Source organism: Morone saxatilis, unplaced genomic scaffold, assembly GCF_004916995.1.
Source record: "Morone saxatilis isolate NCDOM2014 unplaced genomic scaffold, NCSU_SB_2.0 Contig14, whole genome shotgun sequence".
Lineage (NCBI taxonomy): Eukaryota > Metazoa > Chordata > Actinopteri > Moronidae > Morone > Morone saxatilis.
The window spans coordinates 18,952,579-18,973,018 of record NW_023339696.1 but is presented as its reverse complement, the minus strand read 5'-3'; the positions used below and the strand labels follow the sequence as shown (position 1 = coordinate 18,973,018).

The window sequence follows — 20,440 nt, the reverse complement described above, 5'->3', positions numbered from 1 at the left end:
ATATATTTGTATTTTTTTAATAACTCAATCACAGGCCTATTGGCTTCCTTATTGTTATTTATAGGGATACACCAATTGAGAAATTCTGGGCCTATACCAATGTTTTTTTGTTGCGGTTTATTCTCCTTTTTGTGCCAGGTAAATAGACATTTACAAAGATAATCATCTCTGCCTAGTTGCAGCTCAGTCTATTTCTCCAAGATGTGAGACACAGAGCTGAATAGTTGCACCAGAATCCGTGCCACACAAAATTAAGAATTAACAAATTACGCAAGAAGCAGCACTTTTGCCAAATTTCTTTAGCCCATCTGTTTCACAGAGTTTCATTGAAATGAGGCAGTGCAAACCAAGTTTTAATTTTGTGGCAAGAGCTTGATGTTCCTGTGACCTCTGTAACCAATATCATTCTGCAGTTTAAGGGTCATGGGACTGTAGCCAACATATCTAATTATTGCAAGAGGAAAATTGGACCAAGATGAGGGAGAAGGATTGCTAGAAAGGTTGAGAAAGAACCAAGGAAGGTGGCAGGTGTACTTTAAAACACCCATACTATCTATGCACCCAAGGCATACCACTTTGTGCTTCTTTGCTTGTGCAATCAAAGTAGGGCCCTTTAATATTAAGCCCATAATTGATGAGACATCACAGATCATCCACAGGGAGGTTAAGGCCACACAAAAGGAGAAAGCTTTCAGAAACACTATATGACACTATAAAGGTGAGGTAAAGCTTGCAATAAAATCCATGTAATAGGCAGGTTAATAGTCTTTGTAAATATATAGAGGAGGCATTCTCTGAAGGGTGTGTAAAAAAATAAGCCAAAAACTGAGTTGTGTTGTTAAAATGTATTAAAATGAAAAAAACTGAAGTATCTCATTTCCACGTGTATTCAGAGCCTTTGCTAGGATCTAAAATTGGTGCATCTTGGTGTTATCTTTGGTGATCCTTTAGGGAGTCCTGATTTAATTTATTGGACATGATTTTAGATAAGATGAAGATTTTTGATCCCAGTTGGCAAATTCGGTTGAGAAAGGGTAGAAAGGCTCATATCAGCAGAGAGACCAATGAAGATACTATACAGAGCAAGGGAGGAGGGACATCCTAAACCCCTAGTAAGATGGAATCTTAGAGGAGGGACAAAAGAGGTAGATAACTTATATAACTTCTGAACTTAAGCCATGAAGCTGCCAGAGCTCAGCTGATGGAGACCTTGGAGGGAAGTGAACTCTGCTTTCCACAACTCCTCAACACCTCCTGCAGGAAGCCAGTGCGTCCTCACTTTGAGACCATGCTGATTTACATTCTGCTGTCCTCCATCTCTCTGCTCACTGCAGTTCTTAACCTGCTGGTCATCATCTCTATCTCCCACTTCAAGTAGATAATCATTCATTTATTAAACTGATATATAGTAAAACGTATTGCCTTAAACTTTGAAGAACAGAGTAATATTTCCATGTAATCTTACTGCATTTCAATCTTTGCAATCTGCTTTTATCTCAGTGATAATTTATATTATGATGAATACATTTCTGTGCTATCTCTTCAGGCAGCTCCACACCCCCACCAACCTCCTCCTCCTCTCTCTGGCTGTCTCTGATTTCTTCGTGGGCCTCCTCATGTTCTTTCAAATTATGCTCACAGATGGCTGCTGGTTCCTTGGTGACCTCATGTGTGTTGTGTATCAGTATCTAGCATACATTATTACCTCTGCCTCAGTAGGAACCATGGTNNNTTTGTGACCCTCTACATTACCCTTCTAAAATCACTGTGAAAGGAGTAACAATCTGTCTTTGCCTTTGTTGGGTTTATTCTGTTCTATACACCAGTTTCACAATGAAAGATAACTTGAAACAACCAGGCATGTATAACTCCTGCTTTGGAGAAGTGTGTGAATTTTATTGATTATGGCTGCAGGAATTGCAGACTTTTTTTTAACCTTTATTGGTCCTGTCACTGTCATTGTAGTTCTGTATATGAGAGTATTTGTGGTGGCTGTGTCTCAGGCTCGTGCCATGCGGTCACATATTGCAGCTGTCACACTCCAGAAATCAGTGAAAGTAACTGCTAAAAAATCTGAAATGAAAGCAGCCAGGACTCTTGGTGTTGTTGTAGTTGTGTTTCTAATATGTCTCTGCCCATTATATTGTGTTGCTCTTACAGGCCAAGATAACTTGCTCAATGCTTCATCTGCTGCCTTTGTAATATGTTTGTTCTATTTTAACTCCTGTCTGAATCCTCTAATCTATGCCTTTTTTTATCCCTGGTTTAGAAAATCTATTAAACTCATCGTTACACTTCAGATACTGCAGCCTGACTCCTGTGAGACCAACATACTGTAAACAGACACTGTGGAGTGACAGAAAGTATGCCTTTTCTGTGCTAGGGAAAATGGATTGTAAATCGACCTGTACTTGTATAGCGCCTTCCTAGTCTTCCGACCACTCAAAGCGTTTTTACACTACATGCCACATTCACCCTTTCACACACAAAGTGGATCAAATGGAAACGAAGTAATTCTGTACATGAGAGTTTTTGTGGTGGCTGTGTCTCAGGCTCGTGCCATGAAGTCCCACATTGCGACTGTCTCACTCAAGCATTCAAAGACTGTGAAAGCTAAGAAATCAGAGATAAAAGCAGCCAGGACGCTTGGTGTTCTTATAGTCATTTTTCTGCTCTGTTACTCTCCATATTACTGCGTGTCTCTCACTGGCCTTGACATATATCGGTTCTACAACTGAGGCCTTTATGATTTTTCTGATGTATTTTAACTCCTGTCTAAACCCAATCAGCTAATGCCCTTTTCTACCCCTGGTTTAAAAAAGCTATTAAGCTTATTGTTACATTTCAGATATTACAGCCTGACTCCTATGATGCCAACATACTGTAATGATGTTACATGATGAAGGATAAGTGAAAATACTGATGTGTGTTTATATACTAATACAGTGGTTCCCAACCTGGGGGTCAGGACCCCCACAACTCTTGATTTTAACGGATGTAAGAAAAATGTTTATATCCAAAGTATGCCTATATATCTGAATTTCATTCAATTCTGTGAAGAAAACTAAAATTCAGTTGTTCATTTAAGCCTGAGCACAAGCTATATTCACAGAGCCTTCACTCTCTGATAAACAGCCTCATTTTACATTAAAAAGGTATGCAGTTAAAACATCCACAGAAATAATAAAAGAATGAGAAGAAAACACTGCATTTGTCAAAAAAGAAGCCTATGAAGTATGTATGATTGTTAAAAAATCAGATACAATAATATAAATAAAATATAGACAGAGGATTGTATAAAACCTCATATCAGAAACATCTCTGATGCAATATTCACAGGAAATAATCTGCTCAAAATTCATCCAAATCACTCATTTACATAAATTCCATAAACTGTCACTTAGTCAGGTGTCCCTTAAGGAAAAAGGTTGGGAACCACTGTCCTAATGCATACATATACTGTACACTGATCAGTCATAACATTGTGAGCAATGAGTGAATAACACTCATTATCTGGTTATCATGGCTCCTGTCATATTAGGCAGCAAGTGTACATTTTGTCCTTAGGTTGATGTGTTAGAAGCAGGCAAAATGGGCAGCGTGAGGATTTGAGTGACTTTGACAAGGGCCACATTGTGATAGATGACTAGATGACTGGGTCAGAGTATCTCCAAACCTGCAGCTCTTGTGGGGTGTTCCCGGTCTGCAGTGGTATCAAAAGTGCTACAAGGAAGGAAAAGAACCAGAGACAGGGTCATGGGTGGCCAAGGCTCATTGATGCATGAGGGGAGCGAAGGCTGGCCCGCGTGGTCCAATCCAACAGATGAGCTACTGTAGCTTAAACTGCTGAAACAGTTAATGCTGGTCCTGATAGAAAGGTGTCAGAACACATAGTGAATCACAGGTTGTTTGTATGGGGCTGCATAACATTTTGACCACCAGCATCCCCTGGTGGTCATCCTGTTATGGCTGATCGGTGTATATGACAGCAGGTTCTGTTGTCCCATAAAGGCATTCTCGGCACATCTAAAATATCTAGCCTCGTTTCTCCAGTGGACGTCTCACTTTATGTAATGTGTTCTGACAGGAGCGTCACACCCTCTGGATTCACACACTATACACCACTGAGAGGCACACCATACTCCCCAATATATATACACACACAAACACATACAAATATTCCTACCACCAGCAGCAGATCCGGCAATCAGAACATCACAGCCCACCAGGAGGTACAAGCTGAGTGACGACAGACTGAGAATGACAAACAAGCTATAAAACAGTAAAATAAAAAGAGAGATCTGTTACCGATCCTTCACCGCCGACAGAGGCTCTTGAATTTAAAGCTGTAAACTGAGACAGCAATACAAAATGTTTAAGTGGGGTTGTTTGATCGAGCTGCTTGAGTCCATGTTGGTTAAAGCTAGAAATAAACACAATGTGACTTTGCTGTTTGCTTACTCACATCTCTCTAAGCAGAGAAGTGTGCCGCTGACATAGCATGCAACAACTTTAAATCGCAGTGGGAGTTGAAGGATTTTAGATTGGTGGGGCTACCAGCTCCTGTGTCCGGTCTCTGCCATCTGACTGCCCAGAAAATTTTATTTTTAAGTAGTGTTTTAAGGAGGCAGTCTGTGTTACTTCAGCTGCCAAGGTGCAGAGCAGGACTCTGCTTGACCTGCTTCTAAACCTGACGAAGGGAAACCGCTCGCTAATCACAATAAAGGTACTTCTGAGAGACCAGACCAGAGCAACAGCCAATAACACCACCCTCCTCGCTGGTTGAGCAGCTTTGAATCTGTTGAAATTTAAATGATGTAATAAACTAGTTTTAGTGTGCGCCCAAACACATATCGCACCGACCAAATTACTAGTACCGACATTGTCATCCCCGGAAAATACTGATATACTGATATACACAGTCATAACAAATATTAGGATATACAGTATATTAAAATGTCTGTTTTACCAGTTCTACTTTAAAACACAGTTGCCTACTGATACTAGAGAAGAAAACAGGGCATTTTGAAGCTAAATGTCAACAACAGTGTTGGATAAGTACAAATAGATAAGATAATTTTTAGTGTTGACATCAGGTATCTGTGGAGGGTGCAGGGAGAGTTTGTGAATTAAACTTATGAACATAAACCTCAATAGGTTAACACGAGCCATACTGAGGAAAATCCATCTGATTTTAATGCCACATAAACAAAGCAACTCTCTTCCCACTTTAACAGCCAGGTGCAGAATGAAACTCCTATAAAACCCGCCTGCGCAGCTTTTCTGGGCTGTTACGTAAAACACTGATAAATCACCAATATGGCAGCATGAGTAATAAACTCATCAGCAACTGCTTCTTATTTACTGGAGGGTCTTATTTCCATCCCATAATTAAATTTTTATGCTCTGTGTGTGTGTGTGTGCGCGGCTGTAGCACTGAGCTGCACGGTCTCAGTAAACATTTATAGCCAAGTTGAGCGCAAAGGTCTTCTCATGGCAACCAACATGGTTTAACACTCAAATCAACATTACGGCAGTCCACATGAATCCACATTTGAACATGCTGGAGACTAATGCGCGTTTATTAGTGGCTCATCTGTGTTCTTTTTTACTCCATGACGCCCATCTCAACCGCTTTCGTTGGTGTTGGTGTGGAGGTCAAGGCTGAGTCAGATCCTGTGTTCTTATGTGTGTGCCAGTGCCAAAAACAACAGCAGAAGGTGGTTTTGTGGAGCAGTGGGCAAGCTAAGTGGAGATCTCTGAGTCACAAGGGTGTTGGTGAGCTCTGGCCTGTGGCCTGAGAAGCAGCCAGACATCCCAGTCTGAAACCCCTGGAGACGAGGACTGTCTGTCCGGCCAGGCTACCGCAGACACAGACCACGGTCCGCTTGGCTGCCACACCAGAGCTCGGTCCCCTCGGTGGATGTTACTGACAGCTGAGGCTTATCTGTGACTGAAAACAACTGATTAGCCTTTTTTAGAAGCTAATTGGCTTCTGTAGTTGTTGGTAAAGCTCAGAATCCTGGAACATGATAGAGTATTGAGATAAAAAGATAAAGACGCATCCAAGCAGCTGAAATTAATTGTTGGCATGTTAAGGTTTAGTGATGGAACTGACTGAAAGCTGATTCAAGGGTCTGGGGGGAAAGTGGAAAGATTTCCCACCGCAGGAGAAATCACATTGGGAAGGTTTCTGGAATGTACTTTGCTGGGGGCTGTGAACTATAACACACAATTTTTAGTTCCAACCAAAATTTAGCAGCAGTGGGTACCAGAACTATGGCACCATGAGCTCAGCCGACGAGAGCTGCATTCACAAATCTCTCCCACATACTCACTCTACTGATTTCCCCTCTTCTCTAGTTCACTGTGCAACTCATTTCTCACATTTTCACACTTGTGCTTTTTCTTTACTCTGCTCCCTTGTTTTCCTTCGCTCCTCTGACCTTTTATTGCAGTTCTGCAAATGCAGCACTTGTTTTATCATCTGTGATCTAGACGTTTAATTATTAATCCATTAGGACAAGGACAATATAACCTTGAGCAACATGTGAAATGCTGGCAGTAGCAGCTATTTTGGATAATTTAAAAAAAATGCAAGCAGAGGGAACAAAAGAGGGCAATTGCAACATGCTTTTTAGACTTTTCAGAGGGCTGAAAATAAAAAAAGTAATGGTATGGCTCAATGGCCTTTCTTTTCTTACTTGGCTGGAACAGAGCACTGCAAGCCCAGCTGTGACTAAGACAAAGGTCAGTGCTCTGCGGGTCAGGACTGGGTGGCGGGTCAGGGTAGAAAGGGCCACAGTGGCAGAAACAGTCACTTTATAGAGTACCTGTAGCTTGAGCTGCAGCTTTATCATACTCCAAACAGATCATCAAAAATGAAAGGCATTTAGTTCGAATGGGTTTATAATGCATCTGATTCAAAATTATCGCTGTGCGAAGGTCTTGGGGGTTTCCCAGATAATCCGGGAAAATCCGGAAATAATAAACAAGACTGACAGCCAAAGCAGACATATCATGCCTGGTTTGAAGCAGCTCAGTAAAAATAACAGCAGCATAAAAGTGATAAAAAAAGCTCTGAAGCTAAAATGAGTTTTTAGAAATATGAAAAGAAGTTCTCAGCTGCAGAGATAAAGCAGAAAACTTCTAAAGCCACTTAACTTTTTAGAGGCAGAGAAATAAATCAAACGTTGCACCTTGTCCCCGAAGATCTGCACTAAAGGATGGAGACTATGTACCATTATTATGACCAAATGTATGACATGTGGTCTGTGATTAACACGTCAGTTAATATGATGTGTGATAAACACCTTTATGGAATTAAAAAAAGATCAAAACCAGTTTTAATGAGCATTCCTAAATCTGTATGTAATTTCCTTTTATTATTGTGTTTATAAGTGTTTCATTTGATTGTGAACAGAGCACCTTTGTAAATAAGAAGGTCTCAGTAGATTTGCCTGTATTAAATAAAACTTAATGAATATTTCCTCAATGACTAAATGTAGCTTGTTCCATATAATCAATGCAATTTGTTAGAAAAGCCTCACAGGCCCCTGACAGTTCGATCATTGCAGTACATGAATGCAAATCATGACTGTTATTGGGAAACAAGGGCAGAAGCCAATCATTATGACAGTTATAGAATTGTAGGTTGTTTACAAGAAAATCAGCAAAATATCCTGACTGGTATGAAAATGTGGTATGAAAATGTGTCATGCCCCCCCCCCAGGCTTTGGCCTAACATTCATTCTGTTGTTTATTACCTTGCAAAGCTGGACATGATACACACTGCAAATTACCACAGGACCCCCTGATAAATCCTAAAGATAGGATCACATCGGACACAATGCTGCATGCTGTTTGGGTGCAGTCTATTGACTCAACCTTGAAGCAGCTTGTGTGCTTTCTGTAAATAAGGAGGTAAATGTGTGTCCATGATATTCTGAGCATGTCCTGCTGAATGGCCCGAACAAAAACTGGTCAGCATGTTTATTCGAGGCCCCTCGGGAGTTCTTTATTTGTCTGCCTAGGTGAATTGCAAGTTATGATACACAGTGCATGATATTATGATGCTTCAAACAGATGATGATTATAGAAGCCAGGAAGAATTGCTTGCCTGCAAATGCTCTGCAGTGTGGTTAAGGATGTATTTAATCTCTGGCAAGATTTATGCATCTTATTTATAAGCTTTTAAACATGATGTATGGTTCCCGCTGTGTGCAAGCCAATCTTAAGGTTTGGCTAATTAGAAGTGCGTTTTCGTAATGGCAGGTGGCTGAATAGGAAACCTGCTGCTGGGTGACTCGTCACCTCCCAGGATGACACACTGGGAATGGATCATAAAGGGTAAGCATAATGGCTGCTATTTTCCAGGCTGAATAAAACGAGTTAACTGGGCCATTCAGCTTCATACTGCTTCCTTGTGGCTGAGAGGTTGCACAGGTCCGTTGAACAGATGAGTAAAAGCTCTGCATCGGCAACAGTGGATATAAGTTACAGCACTAATCAACACGGAGAGGGGGGTTGTTTACTGTGATGAACGTCTCAACACATGCCACAGAGTCGGTATGACTTCCATGTGTCTTGTTAATGAGGGTGGGGAGACAAGAAGGCAGGCCTACGCTAAGAGTTATGGAGATGGATTTACTAGCTCATCTACATTAATGGCTATAAAAAATAACACCCACCGAAAAATGATTACCTTCCTACACATGTCACCACGGAGAATGAACGCTGCAGGTACAAATACAGAGATCATTTTGAACACATTCAATATCCTGTGTCAAGCTCTTTCCCAAATTTAAATAATTTTTGGATTGTTGTCATCAAATGCAATATGTACATTTGTATGTGAGTGTAAAGACTGAAAACAGCGATGCACCATATCACCCTCCTATAGTTATGCAACATGCAACTGTTGCTAGAAGGAGTTATTGGGGGCATTAGATCACATGTTTAATATCTAAAGAAGGTGAATGTGTACAAACACCCATTGCTGCATTCAGGAGCTGGTGTGTAACAAACTGCCACATGTATTATTTGCACACACGTAGGAGTGCACACACTCGCACTAAGGCGCTGCATTAATCATAGTAAAATGATGGTCTCATTTTTCAAACTAAATTTATAAAGAACACTGATTAATGTGCATTTGCGTAAAAACAACCTCTTTACTTACTTGTGACAGTGACTCATGAGATATTAAAACGCAACCATTCAACGTAGAGCACATAGGCAACAAGCAGACCAGACAGTCAGCTGGTGTATTATGACACAAAGAGAACAAGAGAAGAGGCTAAACTTTAGATAATCACTACTAGGCTAAAAGTAGTATTTTACTTATATTGTTTTAAATAGTAGTATTATTAAATTATATATTTAAATACGTGTAGGTTACATAAAATCCAGACCGGGACAGAATAACCTGACATGACACTACAACAGTCCAATTAATGAACATGGGGGGTTTTGCTCTTCTTGTTTTTCCTTTTTTTAAACCATGTGTTGACTAATACAAAGCTAAGCTATTATGAGAATTGTGCAGCACTAACTCATTACATGACACGCAGTGTATACTATATTCTTTCACATGTGCAAAAGTTTCCCTTTTCCATTTCCCGTAGAGTCTGATTCAACCCAAGCTGAATTATTTAGCATAGCAGTCTCCCAGTCACATCACAAAGCATACCTAATAAATGGGCTAGGTCCTCAGGCATTTATGCACTGCTCAACCAGTGTAAGTATTAAGGAGGAGAGCACCTTGTCAACTACTGACATCTGCCAAATTTATTAACAATGACTAAATTAATAAGGAAAAAAATATTTAGCAATTCAGTACAAAATTCTCTTTGTCTAATGGCATCTAAAAGATTGGAATATGTTAGGATACGGTGCCCTTGAGTTCAAAACAGAGCAGAACCTTTGAGTTTTTACCAAAAAATCTGATGAGGGCAAACTGATGATCCCAAGAGAAGACAGAAATTCAAAATTCTGCGGACTCATTTGTAGACAGTAAAGTACAGTGAACAGTGAAACAAAGCTACAGTGTACTAGAAACCTTATGACTGTAATACCCATTAAAAAACAGAAATTGCTGGATAGATATAATGTGGAAAACAAAATATCGTTAGATGGGCAAACATTGTCAAGTGTTGACCGAGGATGGAATCCAAAGTGTTTTTAGCTGGGGGAAAAAAGCCTTTATGCTCTGTACTGTAGCCACTTTAGAACTCAGCTTGTCAAACTCACCTGGTTCAACTTTTATTAGTCTAAAGACTCAGTCAGATGCATATTTGCTCTGCCTCTCCACTTCCATTGAAGCCCATTTGTCTGACGACTTCAGCTCTGTCACATGGGATTAAATCGGATCTGCCAGTTTTAACTAAGAGAAACAACGTTGTCTTGATGAATATTGTGTTGGACGAAGGAGGACACATTGTTTCCATGCCTCCCACCACTTATCTTTGGTTGAATAATACACTACCGGACTACACACTGCAGGATGGTTTAGCTAAGTAATGTTTCATATGTTATTGTACAATGCTAATATTTAGGACTTAAGCATGCCATTTTTGTTTAAGCTGACGGGAAATTGTTTTAGATATATATGTTTGCATACACACTTGAAAAAGTAGAACTGTAGGTAGGGCAACATGAAACTCACAAATGTCATTAAGATTCATTCTTCTTCAAAATGATTATACGAGATCTGTGTAATTGAGTGACGTTTTTTAATATTATTATTTTATTAAATTAAACAATTTATCGCCCAGTGTTTCCATTAATTCATCCATCCTATTTTACAGATATTAATAAGCACAGGTAGAAACACCTTGCTATATAACACCATCATCCTCCAAGATGACCATAAAGTTTAATCAACACCTCTCTAAAACTGTTTCAACAAAAACTGAACATTAAGGTAGGATTTATTGAAATACTATTGCATTACGCCACATCAGCTTTAGCTTGGTGTGCATAATAAACTGGCAACAGTCTGGCACAACAAACAAAAACAGAAAAATGTCAGTTTTTGTACGGTTTAAACAACAAACAAGACAACGTGTTAATTAGTGAGCTTTGCAGATGGTGGTTGGTGGATTTTGTTAACTTTAGACAGCGGTTTCTCCCAGTCTTTGTTATAAGCTAAGCAAATGGGCTGCTGGATTCATAATTAAGTGACAGATATGAGAACAGTTTTAAAATATTTATCTAACTCATATTTCCCAAAATGTTCAGCTATTCCATTAATGTTAGGGAAAAACTGTGGCTATGGTTAATAAAAAGGTAAACTATAATTGCAGGTCCGTGTTGGGAGCTGAACTCTGATCTCCTGCATAAACAGACACGCTACCCGCCCACCACTTGACCTCAACACCCTCACTTTCTGCCTCGCTACATGAGGGCAAATTACTTACTGTATTGTCGCTAAAGGTTGGCATTGGACGTACATCGTGAGGCGAAGAATCATCCAGTATGGACCTAATTCTTAGGAATAGTGGGCTGCTAAAAATGTGGACAGCATTCTACACAAATGTGAAAATGCATAAATGCATCAATGCATCCGGCCATCCACCCACACGCACACATCTCTCTGTATCTCCCTCCGTCCCACTCCCACACGAGTTGGATCAGCTCAGCCACAACAGGAGGCAGAGAGATCTGACAGTTCTCTCTCTGATCACTCAGCTGTGGTCCTGAGAGGCTCGGGTGAGGACAGCGGCTTAGGACACCAATACCGCCCCGTATTGCAGCTCCACAGGCCTGCTGGGCGTTTGAAGAGATGCCCTGCCCCGCAGCTCCACAGGCATGATAGAAAGGCCGGGGGGATACTGTGATGTTTGGACACGACTGACAAAATATCACCATCATACATTCACAGCTCAGAAACATGCGGACCATTTGTGATGCTAACTCAAGCTGACAGACGGAGGGTAAGAGACAGAGGTGACATATGAGACAGAAAAGCAGAGCACGGAAATGAGGGCATCCTCAACAGGGTGGGGATAGGAACCAAAAACATGCTGCTACCTGCCCAGCTATGAAGCAACAGAAATTAAGGGATTTACTTTCCTGAAAGCTGCGACTTTCAGAGAAATATGACACCAGACAACCGACGACACCTTCAATTAGTGCGCCTGCTTTGATCAAGTCATTAAGGATGGGAGGGGAAGTGACTAACAGTTGGCACAGCTTTCTGACATCCACTTCAATTGTACGCACATTTAAGGTATTTTTCATCTGCTTCATTACCGGCTGGATTTAAGTGTCATTTATGCTCCGCTAATTATCAGGCAGAAAATAATTTTTAATACAGCCTACACTGCTGGTACAATGACACACACACACATTTAATCAAAATTCAATTTGTCAGCAGCTGATGAACACACATAACAGAAATAAATTAGTGCTTTGTTGTTGCCAGGCTCAATACACAAGTGGACACCAGATTCCAACAGAAAAAGAAGCACACTTTTTGTTCATGATTAGCATTTTCTTATTTCCCATCTCAATTTTTTAAATAAATACTTCGCAATAAGTGCTTGCTGCCGAACCCATCAAAGCAACAGCTATCTCATCTAGAATAAAAATGAAGTAGTAAGCTTTGAGAAGTGAGAAGTGCCTTTTTTTCCCTTAATTCTAATGGGCAAAAACACAGGTGTTTCCAAAATATGAATAACACAATATTGGGACCAAAACTGTGAAAGGGAAAAACTTTCCTGTACTTTTAGGTATGAAACAATTGAGACAAAAGACAGGATTTTAACTCCGGTACCATTATTAAAACATCATTATGCGTAGTCTTTTGTTAAATTATCTTTTGTTATATAGTCCGACAGTATCAGCTCTCACTGCACAAGTATAATCAGTGTAAAATGCAATCACGACCTCAGCAAATGATGGGATGTCAAAGCTGCTTTGAGCTGTCGTCTGCTAAAGGAGCTGTGAAATCAAGCCAATGTGTAATCATTCTGTGTTTTATTAGCTCTGCTGTAGAATTTATGCAGACGATCCTTTTAATCCTTTGACCAGGAAAATTTATTTCAAAGACAGAGGAAGAAAAATGTGAGGGAAGGTGTAAACAGCACAATCACTGCATTGCATATACTTAAAACCATGTCTTATCATTAACCATTAATACCCCAGCCTCTAACCTGCTTCAAGTCAAACCCTGAGACAGGAGCTGATAACCACAATTACTTCTTTGGCAAATGGAAGATAGGTTACGTGCGGCAGAATATTTTGAGATAGCGAGCTGGGGAGAAAATGTCCGATCTCTCAGGAGGAGAGCACTCATACACAAACAACCTGAACCACCATGGGCAGGTGCATTACTCACCGCGACACTGTGTGTTTCCACTGGCAACATCACGGACTATAGCAAAGTGGAGGAGACAAAACATGAAGCCGGTGAGGTTTTCATGTTGCCTGCTGGCGATGGTAAAACGGCAGAGAGGGAATTTCATTTTGCATGCTTGACTTTGAAAAGGAAAATCTTTCCTCTGGTCATCAGTGGTTACAGAGAAACTTTTGATATGGCCGGGTTAAGCCAATAGAGGCTTTGGTCAGTCCCGTGTCCACCCTCCAGGACTCATCTCAGCACAGTCGTACATCCTGCCCGACCTCTGCTCCGACGCGTTCTCTATTCTCTCTGTCTCTTAGTGTGTTTGGTTAAAACGTTTAAAAAGCTGTCATCATCAGTAAGAATGGCTCCAGTGTGTCCTTTCCCTGTCCTCTGTCCAAGTGAGTCCCCTAGAGTCCAGAAGCACCTGTCCTTCAGAAGAACAGCTAGACCTGCTGTCAGGACAGCCGCTCTAACTGCAAATCACAATGCCTCGGGGGAAGTGAAGAGGTGACGAGGACGGAGGATGGAAATGATGAGTGAAGGAAGGGGATACTGCTGTACACGGTCCTTATGCTACAGGAAGCAAGGCATGCTAGTGATTACTAATGACTCCAATTGGGTTTACACTGGCTTTTGATAATGACTCACACTGTGGAGTTTAGTAGATTTTACTTAGTTAAGTGAAGCTTTAGAAACAGCAGGTGAGCGTTTCTGACATTTTGTGCTAACTTGCTGCGAAAAACTAAGCAAATACAATGTGTTCTGCAGTACTTTACATACCCCGACAATTATTTAATCCATTACAAGTACGGCACACAGCATGCAGTGCATGTGAGCAACTGACAGGGACATGTGGGTTACTTTGAATAGGTGTTGCAAAGTAAGCCACAAATTTTAAAGCCCCTAAAGTAGTGATTTCAAATCTTAAATATTTCTAGATTCATTTACCAAGTAGTATAAAAGCTCTACCCAGCACCAAAAAGGAAAAAGATAAAGTTAGCCATTAGCTGGTTAACATAGTGGAAGTAAAGAGCCACATATTTCTCTTGTTCAGTCGGCTGACACCAAAAGCAGAGCTAACATAAGATAAATATTGGATTTACAAATGGACTCCAAATGAATGCTAATGTTGCTCTGTAACTGCTGGTCAATATACAGTGGCTGAGATGCGTCAATCGACGGAGCAAATTTGATATAATTAGATTTTTCAGGAGCTTTGACCCATTCATCACCAGGAAGTAATACTTTTGTGTGATGTGTCAATGGGCAACCCCCCACAATAATATGTGTAAAGACGCTGCCGGTGTGTAGGCTTAAACAGAAAACAAAAGGCATGGGTTGCTGTTTCCCTTTAATGTACATTTAATTTGGTTAGGGATGCAGGCCTGATTGGTTCCAATTGCTCAGTATCTATGCATGTTGCAGCAATTTTAGATTTTAGATTTTTATGCTGAAGTGGATGAATCCAGCAGCCATGTTACCAGTTAATAATGTGGTTCTGTGTTAGGAGATAACTCAGAAGCCACTGTACGCTTTAGTTCTGCTGCTGATGAAGATTTAATGCTGTTCAAAGACAAAAAAAAAGTCTGAATGCCATCTGTTGAGGACAGTAATTTTCTGCTCTGGCAGTAGATAGAGCTTGTGTGAAGAGTACAATGCTCAGTGCTGCTAACATATGGAATATATACGTAGCATGCAGGAGAGAATGATTACAGTCTGACAACACTGAGACGTTGTCATGGACATTAACAACAGCCTGCAGCTGCCTGTAAATTTGTTACATATTTGGATGCACTTCCGGATTTAACATTATTTGCACATACTTGTACACTATATGGGCTCCTATGTTTTACTGTGTTGAGCCTTCAGCATGAATGTATTCCATAACTAATGGTGGGCCTGACTGTATCATGTGTATGTGTCTGGAAAAGTGAGACAGAGAGTGAGAACTACACAAACACTTTCATCTTGCCAAGTCTGACACCAATCTCTGCCAGTCTAGCAAGCTTCCCCAGCCTTATTTCTGTGCATACAGTATCTACTTTTACCTGCTTGTTTGTTTTTCTTGCACACTGTACCCTTCTATATTTACACGTCTGCATAAATCTGCCTCAGAGATGTGTGTGGATGGGTGGGTTGCAGTGCAGGTTTAATTTAAGTAACCTGTTACTTTCATTGTTTAATAAGAGGAAGTGCAGATTTATTTTTTCATTCTGAGAAGGAAAAACCCCCCAAAACTGTGAAATATTGTCTAAAGATTGTCTAAAGTCTGTTTCTTTGTAGCAGCCTCCCACACATGTCCTGGCCCACACAAACTGCATGGCACAGCAGGAGATGTGCTAATGGGTGTCCATATTTTCCTTTGCTGGTGAAAGATAGACTATAGGGGTTTGAGTAATGAGCCAGGGCCACCTGTGCCCATGATGCCAGAGGGACGTGGACTATAATGCTGATGAGCTTCTGAGGGCCAATGTGCCACTGAGCGCCGTTGCTCAACCTCTTCACATCTCCATCCATCTTGGAAATGCTCTTCGCAGAAGAACTTTGCATCTCCCACTTCACTCGTTTGAATCAAATGCTTTGCCCGGACACAGAAAAGAAAACAGCATTTTTGTGGAAGAGAGTCCAGGGTCTTATTTACGAAGGAGGGGAGTGTGGGAGCACATTTACAGTACTGCAACGCTAATTTGGGCTTTCTCAAAGTCTTTTAGTCTGTGGTTGGGAACACGCATATTTGTGAGGAAGGACTGGAAAAAAGCTTTCTAATTGCTGTGCTAAGGGAGCAGCAATTAACTTTCAGAGACTGCTGCAACTGGAAATTTCAGCATTAAACAGTGAATGCACCAAATTCTAATTCATACTGATAGATTTACAAGAATTAGGAGGTGGTAAGAGGTTCTCATTTTCATACTATTGATAATAATTCAGGAAGGAGGCTTAGAGTGCCACCGACACAGAAGGGAAGTCAGAAATGATCATACATAACAGCAATCTTTTAAACTCACTAACATCTCTTCTAAACTACAACAAACAAATTAAATAATCACTTAACCTTAGATATTCCATACGATTAGACTAATCTTGAAAGGACTGGGTTCATGTGTGCCTTTTAGTTCAGCTGATAAAAACTAGGGATCTGTCTGATCCTCTGAATGCTTGTGTCACTCCCATTCTAGCAATTTAGCACCATGAAGATAAAGTAAAAAAGAAACCCAGATAACATGGATTTAAAAACTGCCAATGCTTGAAAAACACAGAGATAAAGACGATTTACATGTTTTGGTTTCCTCAAAAACGATCTGTGCTCTGTTCATTCGCATATCCATATACCAACTGCGGTATTAATATCCACAGACTGACAAAATACGAATCATACCAACACATAATATCCTAATTCTATTTTTTTGTCTTGCAAAGGTGGACAAGGAGCACATGGTGGTTTCTAATTAAGTCTGTTTGACAATTTGCAGAGATCCACTGAACATCCTATCTGCCACCCACTGTAGATATACACAATGGGAATTATTTGCATGTTTATATATTTATATATACAACAGCATATGGTGAGAAGGTAAAGCTGAATTAAAGTGTGCTGTCAAGTAGACAGGATGAATTGCTGCGAATTGCTTCTTGCGTTTCCATTATTCATAAAGGTATTCACGTCTCAAGGAGAGGCACAAATAACGCAGAGACATTCAGCGTGTTACATTATTGACGGAGCCTCAAGATCTCAAAGAGGTTTCGCTTTTTGATATTGTTCAGGTTAAATCTGGAAATCTGCTCTGTTCTTTGTCTCTTGATGCCCACTCCTTTTCCAGGTTGTTTACCCTTTTTCCTTTCAACTTACAAAACCACCTCCACCTCTTATGCTCTCAGCCTTCCCCCAGAAAAGGACAGACTCCTCTCAGTGCAGCAAGGGATAAAATATTTAAGGTTTGCAGAAATCCCAAGACGATAAAGTGGAAAGGGGAAACGCATTCTGATTCATTGAACAGCTCTTGTGATTTCACAACACAAACTGTAATACACTTAATTTCTCAAGCTGCTACAGCTGACAGAGCCAAATGGCGAGGCGAGAATCCAATACTGAACTACTGACATGTGGAAAAGCTATAAAATATAGATTAAGTCAGACATCAATAGCATCCAGTACAAGACAACTAACTTTCCAACAGATCAGAAGGGGTTACCAGGAATGCACTGCAGGTCCTTGTGGAAAAACAAGACTCAAGGTGTATGTGGGAAATGTATGTGCAGGGTAGTGCCGTTAATTTCTCCCATCTAAGATGATCCGAGATGTATCTAGATACATGGGCTACGATACGTTTCAGGGACAATGCATTTTAATATGGGACAATTTGGTGCAATTCAGTGCGATGCGACGCAAGCTGATTCTGTTCCTAACATTTGTTTAATATAGAAGACGCCAATTCTACAAAGGTGACATTGCTTCCCTTTAAATACATATATACATAAATACACATATTTTATAAAATACCAGGGAATCCCAAGTATTTTTTCTCTTGATGGCACTGGTAAAAAATGGAAGACAGATGTATCATTTCAGAATGATATGTCATTGTGTCTATTGCGTTTCCAATACTAGACTAATAATAGACTTGCCATGATTACCTACTTACTACGACCTCTCCTAGTTTTAGCTGAGATGTGGCTGAAAAGTGTATAATATCCGAGACTTACATGTTTTTGCTTATGCTAGCTGTATTAGCTTTGATGGTGCACTAAAATGTGTCAGCGTTGTTGTGCATATTTGTTTATTTAGCAACCTCGCAAGCCACGCTGTGCTAACACTATTGTTGTCACTTTTAGCAGCAACGGTTCAGTGAACCGATTTATAATTTTAGAATCAGACCATTGGTAAATCTGCCACAAAGTTTTACTGCCACTGTTACCTTTTAAAGAAATAATTCCCTAAATGTCAATGCAGTGTTTCAGATGAGACAAAACAGATGTTTAAGACTGAATTGCAATCCATCGATTAGGCAAGCATGATTGATTTAAAAGCCGTCTCTTTTCACTTGAGTTAAATTCTGTAGGCTATGACTTTGGGCATTATCAGTGGTGTAACTGGAAAACTGGGCATGCTTGTCATTACAGAAATAGATCTTAAGACTGACGTTTATTGCAACTTCCAAAATATCTGCTGCCTTCCCATTGGCTAAAGAGCAAAAGAAACACATTTTTAATGAATTTAATCATAACCTTGTTTTTTTTGTTTTTTGCTGATCCGATCTGTGACTCAAAACCATGATACAATCGTAACAGTGAGTTTTGTGATCCATTGCACCCGTAGTGCTGTGTTTACAGAGTGTATGGCCGCGGTGGTTTGTGTTGGCTAGAGCAGTATCAAAGATGCAGAATCTTAATACAGACTTACGCTTGCTTATGTTGATTCCTCCTCTAGAGTCTTAAAGAGATTCAAATGAGAACAAACATCTACTTACCATTTTAAGTTTGCTTACGTTTGCTTCTGCTGTGGTCCTTCACTTTAAACCCTGATTTAAACAGGTTTGCTTGGAGGAGGCTGATCTACAGCAAAAGTTGTGAGCCAGCAACCTTGTGCTGCTCACCCGCAGATCAATTTGACTGAAGGAGCTGGGGATTAAGTGCTTGCTGAAAGGCACAAAGGCAGCAGTAATTGAAAGGGGAGAGTGTGTCATGGTTGCAAACTTGTTTCTCTCACTGAGACTCCTTCCTGATTTGGAGTTGGAAAAGAAAACTAGTGGTGCGTAAAGGAACTGTTTTCAAAAGATAGCACCTGAACCCATAAATATTTCTGCCAGCAGGCACATTTCCTAGGTGAAGTAGTAGCAGCATTGCATGCAAGAATCTGATAAAACCAAGAAGAATAAGATTAAATGGCTGTTTCAGCACCTTTATGATCCATAAGTCTTTGATCAAATCTAATGCTGTTATAATGCATGCCATTAATGCATATTAGGGAACCGAGCATGATAAGGAGGGTACAGCTAGGTGAGATTCAAACAGCATGGTTAATATCTATAACACGGCTGAATCTGCAATATTTGCCCAGGGCTTGGGAACTTGTGGTCTTCTGATGCCGAGCTGCAGTTTGACCTGAACATCCTCAGAGCCCGGCTGATCCCTGTGGACTTCAACCTACACATCACCACGCTACATATTGCCTGACACAAAGAGGGATGCAGCCTTAGGAAGGTCCAAAACATGCAGACTAAATTGGTCATGTGCCATGTGAGCAATAATAACCACAGGGGAAAGCAGTACCCTGACAGTCTCATATCCAGGGTGTGAAAACAGAAGTTTAGAAAGTGAGTGGGATGTAATGAATTGGAAAGATGTTCTTGGCTTTTTGCCATCATTTTAAAATATATAACTTTTGCCAAATGCCAAATGAAATCCTGTGTATGCGTCTCTCAATATTTTTGCAATTAACCTTCTATAAAAGACTGTAAAAACAAAACAAGAGAAGTGTGAAGTGTGAAGAGTAAGAGTTTATGTGCTGCAGAAGTCAGTTACACCATTTTCTTCACACTCTAATTGCACGTGTGTGTGTGTCTGTGGGCTGATTGCTGCCCTGTCACGTGATAAGGGACACCTATGAAGAGAGCCAGACAGAGCCAGTATCACACACTGGGAAGCCCATAGTAGTGTCAGTGCCGTGCCTGCTGGTGATTGATCCGCCAAACAAGAGTTGTGGACACAGCCGGCTCTGTTCCCTGTCCCTGTGCTTTCCTTCAAGCACTAACAGGTTGTTTTTATGTGATGGTTCGGTGCTTCTCACACACAGCCAGTTCAAGCACATTTCGACCAGATTTAACAAAAGCTCGGGTTCATAAAGATGGCTGGACCTCGTCGAGTTTGATTAAAATCCCCAGAGAACAGTTCAAGTATACACCATTGCCTACTGTTGTCCATAACTGAGGGCTCAAATAAACAGGGCTGTAATAACTATACTGTATATATGTGTACTATATATATTTTTTTTTAAATCAGGCAACAGCTGTTGAGTTAAGTTGGCAGGATGTGATAGTTAGGTTTGATTTACAGTTGTGGTCTTTCAGGTTTTTCTGCACAAGTATAGCAATTAAA

At 40.4% G+C, this 20,440-nt stretch overlaps 1 protein-coding gene and 1 pseudogene across 2 annotated transcripts in view; one reads left to right on the top strand and one right to left on the bottom strand.

The window, feature by feature from the left end:
- asic2 (acid-sensing (proton-gated) ion channel 2) overlaps positions 1-20,440 on the bottom strand; it is a 327,047-nt gene that overhangs the window by 76,277 nt on the left and 230,330 nt on the right. The gene's annotated exons all lie outside the window — the stretch shown is intronic.
- On the top strand, positions 1,202-2,339 carry LOC118323741 (annotated as a pseudogene).